The sequence below is a fragment of the Engystomops pustulosus genome, chromosome 9 (assembly GCF_040894005.1).
Source record: "Engystomops pustulosus chromosome 9, aEngPut4.maternal, whole genome shotgun sequence".
Lineage (NCBI taxonomy): Eukaryota > Metazoa > Chordata > Amphibia > Anura > Leptodactylidae > Engystomops > Engystomops pustulosus.
In genome coordinates this window covers 24804021-24815290 of record NC_092419.1, presented here as the reverse complement: position 1 = coordinate 24815290, position 11270 = coordinate 24804021, and positions in this window count along the sequence as shown.

Sequence of the window (11270 nt, the reverse complement as noted above, 5' to 3'; positions counted from 1 at the left end):
GATCCTCCTCACTCCTGTCCTGGTTTGGACATCGAAAACTGCATCTGAAAAACTGAACTTGTGAACTTTAAATTAACGCTAAACACCGGCGGCTCGTTCCCGATCGCAGGCATTTCCATAGAAACGCCGATGCGATCGTGCCGAGGCCCGCCCCGGTGGGCGCGGCTTTGTTTGCCTTTGCAAGTGCAGACAAAGCGCTACGTGTGTCATCACAAGGGTGAAGACACACATGGCGTTTTTAGGCCGTTTTTAGTTAGTGCGTTTTCACATCGTTAAAAAAAGCATGCGTTTTTGACCCGTTTGAATTAAGATAACTGGTCAAACCTGTCAAAAACGCTTGCGTTTTCCAAAAAACGCTGCCATATGGAGCGGTACGGTGCCACACACGTGCGGCAATGTACCATCCCATACCCGGGAGACGGCGCCGCGCGCCATATATAACTATGGGAAGGGGATGGGGTAAGCAGCGCTCACCCCCTCCTCCTCTCCCTGGCGTGTGCTTGTCATGCTATGGTACACTGGGCACACGTGTGTGTGAATTTTGCCTTACATTGATGCAGTTTGGATAGACACCTATGTATTATCTTCACCCACAGCCGGCGCCAGCACTGGGCATACCCAGTGCCTGAGGGGTCCATATAGTGCTGTACGTATGGGATGTATCTAATAAATCCATAGGGTCTGAGGAGTCTCTATATAAAACCAAGAAGGGGCTGTTGGGATGATAAACTAGGGAATATTTTAGGGAACAGGAGACTGTTTCAGTTTTTGAATTTTTACCTACTGAAACCTGGAACTGACCCTGTCTTCAGTGTATAGTCTTATAGAGTTGAAGTATATATTGTATACTCTCCCTTGTCCCCGCCTTTTTGATAATTTTTAATTTCTTGTATCTTGCACATTTTTGGACTAAAGATTCTTTCTTGGTTATAATCATTATGATCATCCGGTCAGTGGTTTTCTTGAGGCTTCTGTACTGACAATACATAAACCCCACTAGAGGATGGGTTTTGGATCAGCGCTCAGGTATCACTGCGGGTCTTCTGCATAATTTAGGTAAAATGTTATCCCCAATTCTGATACTGTACCACACAGCGGGTCAGACACCAGTAACTGCCGGCGACTAACCTGCTGTGTGAGCATACCCCAGTAATGTATTCCTGGTATCACCACCAGGGGGCAGGCCGGGTCTTATTCTCTTTGTTATTTTCCCGTCTTGTGCTATTTGCATTGATTTTTTTGTTCTGACTTTTGCTCGATTCCCTTTTTTATCAAGTAAAACGTCTGAAATTTACATTTCCTTCCTCCCGTGAGAAAGTGTAAGCACGTGGGAAAATGACAATGCGGCTGCTTACACTTCCAGCAATGAAGAAAAACACTTTGTAGCAAACACATCACAAATGTCATGTGTGACCAGACCCCGGTGTATGTAACGCATCCGAAAAGCAAGTGGGAGGGGTCTTACAATCCGTGCGCACAAGATTTACATTTTAGGTGCATCTGGAGAATCTCCTTCCAGAACGCAGACGTGTTTAGACTTAAACGCTTGTGTTCGGTAAGTAGTAACGCGCTCTGATATTACTTACTTAACGCAAGTATTTAAGTATAAGCACGTCTGAGGTTCCGAAGTAGGAGATTCTGCAGAGGCACCTAAAATGATAATCAATCTTATGAGCATGGATTGTAAGCTCCACCATCAGATAGGACCTATTAGAAGCAATGGGTGCCTCTGCCAGCTCCTCTTGTGGCCCCTCGCATCCCCCTCATATTGTGTCTTCTCTCATCTTCCCCTCATATTGTGGCATCTCAACTCCCCTTCGTAGTGTGGGCCCCACTAATCTCCTCCTCATACTGTGGCCCTTCTCATCTCATATTGTAGCCTCTCATCTCTTCCTCATATTGTGTCCCCTCTCATCTATTCCTTATATTGTGACCCCTACGCATCCCCCCCCCCCATGTTATGGCTTCTCTCGTCTCTCCCCCATATTGTGGCCTCTCATTTTCCCCTCATAGTGTGGCTTCTCTCATCTCCCCCTCATGTTGTAGCCTCGCATTTTACCTTCATATTGTGGCGCCTCTCATCTATCCCTTATATTGTGGTGCCCACGCATACCCCCCATGTTGTCGGCCCCTCTCATACCCCATATTTCAGGCCCCCCCTATATTGTTCCCCCCTCTCATACACCCATATTGTGGGCCCCTTCTCATATCCCCCTATATTTTAGGTCCCCTCATATCCCACCCCCAAATTGTGGGTCCTCTCTCACCCCTCCTGTATTGTGGGCCCTCTCTCATATACCCCTATTGTGTTGCACCCTCTCATACCCTCCCTCCATATTGTGCCCCCCACGTGTTCTCTTTTCCTTGTTTCAAATTAATTACAAAAAAATAAACACCACATTCTCGCCTGTCCCCAGCAGCTCTGCTCTTCTCATGTTCCTCTGTGCTGTAGTGCCGACAGATGATGACATCATGACCTGCGCCTGCGGCATCATAGTGGAACAGTGATGAGCTAACAGCTCCCTGCACCATCCGCTTATTCAGTCCTTATTGTGTCCTCTCCGGACAAATATAGAGTTGAAACCCCAACATGGCCGACAGGGGCGGAGTCTGTGTGGGGGTGGGGCCAACATCCAGCAGGGGCGGTGCTAAAATACGTTGGGGCACACCGCTGCTTTCATCTGCACATCGGTGAGTTAGTCCGACCCTGCATGTATCCTACTGGTGAACTTTTAGTAACCCTTTCAGTGCAGCATATTTTTTTAAAAAGAACATAAATCTGATGTTATTGCTAATAATTTTTCGTCTTTATCATTGAACCTAAATAACTTTAAAAATATTTTCTATTTGCCAATATACACACAGCAATATCAGTTTTTTTTATTTATTGTTGGGGGAAAAAAACATTTTGCACGGCGACCTTCCAACTTATTGCCAACTTGGACGTATGGAAAGACCTGTAGATTTTATTTGTACACACTTGTCGTAGGGGAGGGTGGCCTGGGTCGTTTGTCGTTTGTTTGTCGTTTGAGGCCTGGGTGGGTGCAGGTGTGGAGGTAAAAATTGTGTGTGTCAGTTTTTTGTGTTGGTGGCGATTTTTGTTTTTTCTTTATATATATAAAACATTATTTTTCACTTTGTCCCACAAGGAGACACTGACATGGGATCATGTTATCACTTATATCATGTACAGGCGGTCCCCTACTTAAGGACACCTGACTTACAGACGACCCCTAGTTAAAGACGGACCCCTCTGCCCACTGTGACCTCTCTGGATGTTACTATAGTCCCAGGCTGCAATGATCAGCTGTAAGGTGTCTGTAATGAAGCTTTATTGATAATCCTTGGTCCCATTACAGCAAAAAATGTTTAAACTCCAATTGTCACCGGGGCCAAAAGTTTTTTGTCCGGATCTACAATTATAAAATATACAATTTCGACTTACATACAAATTCAACTTAAGAACAAACCTCCGGACCCTATCATGTACGTAACCTGGGGACTGCCTGTACTGCGTTATGTAGGCCTCCACCCTGGACTAATACATTGCTATCCCAGACCCTATAAACCCCGGAGTCTTTCATTAAAAAAATCCATAAGATTCTAGTAGTAATTTTAAAAGCCTCTTTGAAAACCCAAACCTGGAACCAGATTGGTTCCCACACAAAACACCCAATTCAGGTGATCACAATGTAAACCTGTAGCTATGACATAACATGCAGTAGATTTCACGCTTGTTCCTGCGCTTCCTCTTTACACTTCCTCCCCTGCACAGAGAGTTTCCTGTCCCGCTCCGAGCTCAAAACTCAACCCAGAAAACCTCGGTACCAAACAGGAAAATCCACTGGAGAATCCACAGCCGAGCAGAAGACATTCTACATATTTCACAAATCGTCCCTATGACATCAGATGTTCTCCTGCTAAACTGGAAGCGCCTGTAGTTTGGGTTATTCCTTGTAGTACTGAGCCGCGCTCCAGATTCCTGAAGAACTAGAGGTCCATGGAGAAACATTGTATATAGACAGACCGCCCTCCTCCCTGCAGCCCTCCGCTCCCCGCCCTCCTCCCTGCAGCCCTCCGCTCCCCGCCCTCCTCCCTGCAGCCCTCCGCTCCCCGCCCTCCTCCCTGCAGCCCTCCGCTCCCCGCCCTCCTCCCTGCAGCCCTCCGCTCCCCGCCCTCCTCCCTGCAGCCCTCCGCTCCCCGCCCTCCTCCCTGCAGCCCTCCGCTCCCCGCCCTCCTCCCTGCAGCCCTCCGCTCCCCGCCCTCCTCCCTGCAGCCCTCCGCTCCCCGCCCTCCTCCCTGCAGCCCTCCGCTCCCCGCCCTCCTCCCTGCAGCCCTCCGCTCCCCGCCCTCCTCCCTCCTCCCTGCAGCCCTCCGCTCCCCGCCCTCCTCCCTGCAGCCCTTCGCTCCCCGCCCTCCTCCCTGCAGCCCTTCGCTCCCCGCCCTCCTCCCTGCAGCCCTTCGCTCCCCGCCCTCCTCCCTGCAGCCCTCCGCTCCCCGCCCTCCTCCCTGCAGCCCTCCGCTCCCCGCCCTCCTCCCTGCAGCCCTCCGCTCCCCGCCCTCCTCCCTGCAGCCCTCCGCTCCCCGCCCTCCTCCCTGCAGCCCTCCGCTCCCCGCCCTCCTCCCTGCAGCCCTCCCTGCCCTCCTCCCTGCCCTCCCTGCCCTCCTCCCTGCCCTCCTTCGTTCCCCGCCCTCCTCCCTGCCCTCCTTCGTTCCCCGCCCTCCTCCCTGCCCTCCTTCGTTCCCCGCCCTCCTCCCTGCCCTCCTTCGTTCCCCGCCCTCCTTCGTTCCCCGCCCTCCTCCCTGCCCTCCTTCGTTCCCCGCCCTCCTCCCTGCCCTCCTTTCTTCCCCGCCCTCCACCCTGCCCTCCTTCGTTCCCCGCCCTCCTCCCTGCCCTCCTTCGTTCCCCGCCCTCCTCCCTGCCCTCCTTCGTTCCCCGCCCTCCTCCCTGCCCTCCTTCGTTCCCCGCCCTCCTCCCTGCCCTCCTTCGTTCCCCGCCCTCCACCCTGCCCTCCTTCGTTCCCCGCCCTCCACCCTGCCCTCCTTCGTTCCCCGCCCTCCACCCTGCCCTCCTTCGTTCCCCGCCCTCCTCCCTGCTCTCCTTCGCTCCACGCCCTCCACCCTGCCCTCCTTCGTTCCCCGCCCTGCCCTCCTTCGCTCCCCGCCCTGCCCTCCTTCGCTCCCCGCCCTCCGCTCTCCACCCTGCCCACCTTCGTTCCCCGCCCTCCTACGCTCCCCGCCCTCCACCCTGCCCTCCTTCGTTCCCCGCCCTCCACCCTGCCCTCCTTCGTTCCCCGCCCTCCTCCCTGCTCTCCTTCGCTCCACGCCCTCCACCCTGCCCTCCTTCGTTCCCCGCCCTGCCCTCCTTCGCTCCCCGCCCTGCCCTCCTTCGCTCCCCGCCCTCCGCTCTCCACCCTGCCCACCTTCGTTCCCCGCCCTCCTACGCTCCCCGCCCTCCACCCTGCCCTCCTTCGTTCCCCGCCCTCCACCCTGCCCTCCTTCGCTCCCCGCCCTCCACCCTGCCCTCCTTAGCTCCCCGCCCTCCTTTGCTCCCCGCCCTCCACCCTGCCCTCCTTCGCTCCCCGCCCTCCACCCTGCCCTCCTCCGTTCCCCGCCCTCCACCCTGCCCTCCTTCGTTCCCCGCCCTCCACCCTGCCCTCCTTCGTTCCCCGCCCTCCACCCTGCCCTCCTTCGTTCCCCGCCCTCCACCCTGCCCTCCTTCGTTCCCCGCCCTCCTCCCTGCCCTCCTTCGCTCCACGCCCTCCACCCTGCCCTCCTTCGCTCCCCGCCCTCCGCCCTGCCCTCCTTCGTTCCCCGCCCTCCTCCCTGCCCTCCTACGCTCCCCGCCCTCCTTCGCTCCCCGCCCTCCACCCTGCCCTCCTCCCTGCCCTCCTCCCTGCCCTCCTTCGCTCCCCGCCCTCCACCCTGCCCTCCTTTGCTCCCCGCCCTCCACCCTGCCCTCCTCCCTGCCCTCCTTTGCTCCCCGCCCTCCACCCTGCCCTCCTCCTCTCCCCGCCCTCCACCCTGCCCTCCTCCTCTCCCCGCCCTCCACCCTGCCCTCCTCCTCTCCCCGCCCTCCACCCTGCCCTCCTCCTCTCCCCGCCCTCCACCCTGCCCTCCTCCTCTCCCCGCCCTGCCCACCTTCGTTCCCCGCCCTCCTCCCTGCCCTCCTACGCTCCCCGCCCTCCTTCGCTCCCCGCCCTCCACCCTGCCCTCCTTTGCTCCCCGCCCTCCACCCTGCCCTCCTTCGCTCCCCGCCCTCCTTTGCTCCCCGCCCTCCACCCTGCCCTCCTCCGTTCCCCGCCCTCCACCCTGCCCTCCTTCGTTCCCCGCCCTCCACCCTGCCCTCCTTCGTTCCCCGCCCTCCACCCTGCCCTCCTTCGTTCCCCGCCCTCCACCCTGCCCTCCTTCGTTCCCCGCCCTCCTCCCTGCCCTCCTTCGCTCCACGCCCTCCACCCTGCCCTCCTTCGCTCCCCGCCCTCCGCCCTGCCCTCCTTTGTTCCCCGCCCTCCTTTGCTCCCCGCCCTCCACCCTGCCCTCCTTTGCTCCCCGCCCTCCTTCGCTCCCCGCCCTCCACCCTGCCCTCCTCCCTGCCCTCCTTCGCTCCCCGCCCTCCACCCTGCCCTCCTTTGCTCCCCGCCCTCCACCCTGCCCTCCTCCCTGCCCTCCTTTGCTCCCCGCCCTCCACCCTGCCCTCCTCCTCTCCCCGCCCTCCACCCTGCCCTCCTCCTCTCCCCGCCCTGCCCACCTTCGTTCCCCGCCCTCCTCCCTGCCCTCCTACGCTCCCCGCCCTCCTTCGCTCCCCGCCCTCCACCCTGCCCTCCTTTGCTCCCCGCCCTCCACCCTGCCCTCCTTCGCTCCCCGCCCTCCTTTGCTCCCCGCCCTCCACCCTGCCCTCCTTCGCTCCCCGCCCTCCTTCGCTCCCCGCCCTCCACCCTGCCCTCCTTCGCTCCCCGCCCTCCACCCTGCCCTCCTTCGCTCCCCGCCCTCCACCCTGCCCTCCTCCTCTCCCCGCCCTGCCCACCTTCGTTCCCCGCCCTCCTCCCTGCCCTCCTACGCTCCCCGCCCTCCTTCGCTCCCCGCCCTCCACCCTGCCCTCCTTTGCTCCCCGCCCTCCACCCTGCCCTCCTCCCTGCCCTCCTCCCTGCCCTCCTTTGCTCCCCGCCCTCCACCCTGCCCTCCTTCGCTCCCCGCCCTCCTTTGCTCCCCGCCCTCCACCCTGCCCTCCTTTGCTCCCCGCCCTCCTTTGCTCCCCGCCCTCCACCCTGCCCTCCTTTGCTCCCCGCCCTCCACCCTGCCCTCCTTTGCTCCCCGCCCTCCACCCTGCCCTCCTTTGCTCCCCGCCCTCCACCTTGCCCTCCTTTGCTCCCCGCCCTCCACCCTGCCCTCCTTTGCTCCCCGCCCTCCACCCTGCCCTCCTTTGCTCCCCGCCCTCCACCCTGCCCTCCTTTGCTCCCCGCCCTCCACCCGCCCTCCTTTGCTCCCCGCCCTCCACCCTGCCCTCCTTCGCTCCCCGCCCTCCACCCTGCCCTCCTTCGCTCCCCGCCCTCCACCCTGCCCTCCTTTGCTCCCCGCCCTCCACCCTGCCCTCCTTCGCTCCCCGCCCTCCACCCTGCCCTCCTTCGCTCCCCGCCCTCCACCCTGCCCTCCTTCGCTCCCCGCCCTCCACCCTGTGTTTTAAAACGCATTACAACAGCTGAGATGAGGTGATTTGCCTAATTACCTTACTGTTAACATGTGTGTTTACAAAATGCAGTGTAAACCCGATGTTAGCGAATGTGTTAACAATGTGTTTACATTTGCGTTTTGTTAGCACATGTGTTAACTTGGCATTTACACTGCATTTTGTAAACGCAAATGTTAATAGTCATGTAATTAGGCAAATCACCTCATCTCAGCTGTTGTAATGCGTTTCAAAACGCACCGTGTGACTGCGCCCTAAAAAAAATGTCCCCTAGGGTTTTTTAGGACCCCATGAGGAACATATAACATATGTACCCTAAACCTAACCTTAACATATAATCCTAAGTCAAAAACACACACATAAAATATTAATAAATATATAAAAATACACATTATAATACATAATATTTCCCTATAAAATCCCCTTACCCTACACTATAAATTACTCGCACATCACCATAGCTGCCCCGCTGGTCTGTGACGCTACATATTATATATCAAAATGACCCGGCTAAGGGGTTTCTTTTATAATGCTCAATTTGAGTTATTTTGAAAAAGAAACAATATATTTACTATACATTAAAAAAAATGACTTTTCTTTTCCACTTTTTGTAACGTTAACCCCCCCCCCCCCCAAAAGACTAATGAAAAAATCCTTTAACATTTGTTAATATTTAACTAGCCCTTTGTGTCCCAAAAAAACACTGCAAAAAATGTTTCAGATAACATAAAAAGTTATGGCCTTAACCCCTTCCTGAACGTCCTGATACGGGAGGGGAATATGTAGAGGGTGAGGCTCATGGGCTGAGCCCCCTTCATACTCACATTCGCATTAAGCAGCAAACACGTGTCGCTAACACTTGGAATCGGTGCCGGCACCGGTGGGTGTTAACCATTTAAAAGCCGCTGGCAAATGTGTTGGGGGCATTAGGCCCCTTCCACACTTGCGTTGCAGATCACGTCAGAGTCTGATCAGGGTGCGATCAGGGTTTGGTCAGTGAAAAACGCACATTTTGCATCAGAGTGCAATCAGTTTTCAGTCAGAGTTTGTTCAGTGTCTCAGTTTTTCACGCACGTTTTTTGATGCAATTTCAATGCAATTTCAATGCGTTTTTCACGCACAGTCAAAAGCACGCGCAGAAAACGCGTGTGAAAAACGCAAGTGTGAAAGGGGCCTTTGAGTGTTGAATGAGTTTATGACAAATTCCCAGGTCTGTCTTCAGGCAGCATCTGGAACGGTCTGTGAGGGCGCGTTCACACGTTGCGTTTTGACCTGCGTTTTCATTGCGTTTGAAACGCATATACAACAGCTGAGGAGAGGTGATTTGCCTAATTTCATCACTGTTAACGCATGCGTTAACAAAACGCATCGTAAACGCGATGTTAACGCATACGTTAACAACGTGTTAACGCATGCGTTTTGCTAACGCATGCATTAACATTGCGTTTACAAACGTAAACGGTAATGTAATTAGGCAAATTACCTCACATCAGCTGTTGTATATGCGTTCCAAACGCAATGAAAACGCAACCAAAACGCAACGTGTGAACGCGCCCTGAGAAACAGATGCAGAGCAAAATCCCCATATACTGCAATACAATCATATTACAGTAGATGCTGAGAGTGATCAGACACCCTAGGGTTGAACTACCCTGAGGGCGCGTTCACATGTTGCGTTTTGATTGCGTTTTCATTGCATTTGAAACGCATATACAACAGCTGATGAGAGGTGATTTGCCTAATTACATTACCGTTTATGTTTGTTAACGCAATGTTGACACAGGCATTAACAAAACGCATACGTTAACACGTTGTTAACGTGTGCATTAACATCGCGTTTACGATGCGTTTTGTAAACGGAAATGTTAACAGTGATGTAATTAGGCAAATCACCTCTCCTCAGCTGTTGTATTACATAACTGTTAACATTTCAATTTACATAACGCATCGTAAACGCGACGTTAACACATGCGTTAACAACGAGTTAACGCATGCATTTTGTTAACGCATGCTTTAACATTGCGTTGACAAACGTAAATGGTAATGTAATTAGGCAAATGACCTCTAATCAGCTGTTGTAATGTGTTTCAAACGCAATGAAAACGCAACCAAAACGCAACGTGTGAACACGCCCTCAGGGGCCGAAAATACAGTTTAAAAAATGTAAAAAAAATTTTTAAGATTAAATTAAAAAAAGGAAAACCATAAACATGTCAGGCATCGCCACATCCGAAATCGCCTGAAAAAAATGGTTATTCCGAATAACGGAAAATAGCGCCACTTTTTTTTCAATTTTGCATGATATAAAAGTTTTAATAAAAAGGTCGTACAGCCCCCAAAATTGTAGCAAAAAAAAATCGGAAATAGGGACAGGTGTACATGGGGCACGGACCGGAGAGATGGCAACGTGGGGCGCCAGGAGGGACCGCGAGGTAAGTAAATATCTCTTTTTTTTAACCAGCCCCCCCCCCGGCCACCAATAGGTTTTTTATGGCCGCGGTCACACGTACCGCTAGGCGTCCGTTCATACCGCAACACTAGCGCACAGGGGAGGTCCTCGCCCTGAACGCACATGCGTTTCCAGCGAAACGCATGCAATCGGCTTATCAATCGCATGCTTTTCCCTGGAAACGCATGTGTGTTTGGGCCGAGGACCTCCACCTGGGCGCTAGTGTCGCTTTATGAACGGACTCCTAGCGGTATGTGTGACCGTGGCCTACGCATCAGGCAACCCCTTTAAACCAATACATACGAAAATTCGCAAAAAATGCTCGGGTCATTAAGGGGGCGCATGTAAACACTGCAAAACATGTGGTGCTTGTTACCGATTGCATGTGATCCGCACAAGCCCCTTGCGGTTGCATTGTGTTTCAAAACCCATTGCAAGCGGAACCTGCGTCCGTTCACTAAAGAATTGGCACGCCTGGTCAGTAAGGGGTTAAGCGTCATCCCGGTTTTGCTGATCCATCAATGCAGATATATATCGACACAAGTTTCGCACTACCAGACGCCAGCGTTCCGCTTTTAAGGGTGATGCCACACATGGCGTTTTGGAACCGTTTTTGGTCCGTTTTTTAAGCAGTCCGTTAAAACGGACGCATCCGTTTTTTAAAAAAAAGGCATACATTTTTTGGAAACGCATCCGTTTTTGTCCCTTTTTAATTGCGCAAATTTGGAAAACTTGTCAAAAACGGATGCGTTTTTTTAACGCATGCTTTTTTTTAACGGATTGCTTAAAAACGGACCAAAACCGGTTTTTAAAACGCCATGTGTGGCATCACCCCGAGGGCGCGTTCACATGTTGCGCTTTGGTTGCGTTTTCATCGCGTTTTAAAACGCATTACAACAGCTGAGATTAGGTGATTTGCCTAATTACTGTTAACGTTTGCGTTTTACAAAACGCATTGTAAATGTGATGTTAACGCATGTGTTAACATAGCGTTAACTAATGTAAATAGTAATGTAATTAGGCAAATCACCTCTCCTCAGCTGTTGTAATGCGTCTTAAAACTCAATGAAAACGCAACCAAAGCGCAACGTGTTGCACTGCCAGAGCTCAGCACACAGTCACAACAACATTTCCTCT